The sequence below is a fragment of the Arachis duranensis genome, chromosome 4 (genome assembly GCF_000817695.3).
Source record: "Arachis duranensis cultivar V14167 chromosome 4, aradu.V14167.gnm2.J7QH, whole genome shotgun sequence".
Lineage (NCBI taxonomy): Eukaryota > Viridiplantae > Streptophyta > Magnoliopsida > Fabales > Fabaceae > Arachis > Arachis duranensis.
In genome coordinates, this window is record NC_029775.3 from 19,294,937 (window position 1) to 19,295,924 (window position 988).

The following is a 988-nucleotide window of genomic DNA, read 5'->3' on the forward strand; positions in this document are numbered from 1 at the left end:
GTGAGAATGATGATGAGTGTCACGGATCATCACATTCATCAAGTTGAAGAACAAGTGATATCTTAGAACAAGAACAAGCGGAATTGAATAGAAGAACAATAGTAATTGCATTAATACTCGAGGTACAGCAGAGCTCCACACCTTAATCTATGGTGTGTAGAAACTCCACCGTTGAAAATACATAAGAACAAGGTCTAGGCATGGCCGAATGGCCAGCCTCCCAATGATCTAAGATAGCATCAGAACAAAGATAACCACCCAGATTTGATAGATCTACAATAGTAAAAGGTCCTACTTTATAGAGAACTAGTAGCCTAGGGTTTACAGAGATGAGTAAATGACATAAAAATCCACTTCCGGGCCCACTTGGTGTGTGCTTGGGCTGAGCATTCGAGCATTTTCGTGTAGAGACTCTTCTTGGAGTTAAACGCCAGCTTTTATGCAAGTTTGGGCGTTTAACTCCCACTTTTGTGCCAGTTCCGGCATTTTTGGGCGTTTAACTCCCATTTTGGTGCCAGTTCCGGCGTTTAACGCTGGGATTTCTGAGGGTGACTTTGAACACCGGTTTGAGCAATCAAATCTTGGGCAAAGTATGGACTATCAGATATTGCTGGAAAGCCCAGGATGTCTACTTTCTAACGCCGTTGAGAGCGCGCCAATTGGGCTTCTGTAGCTCCAGAAAATCCACTTTGAGTGCAGGGAGGTCAGCATCCAGCAGCATCTACAGTCCTTTTTAGTCTCTGAATCAGATTTTTGCTCAGGTCCCTCAATTTCAGCCAGAAAATACCTGAAATCACAGAAAAACACACAAACTCATAGTAAAGTCCAGAAAAGTGAATTTTAACTAAAAACTAATAAAAATATACTAAAAACTAACTAGATCATACTAAAAACATACTAAAAACAATGCCAAAAAGGGTATAAATTATCCGCTCATCACAACACCAAACTTAAATTGTTGCTTGTCCCCAAGCAACTGAAAATCAAA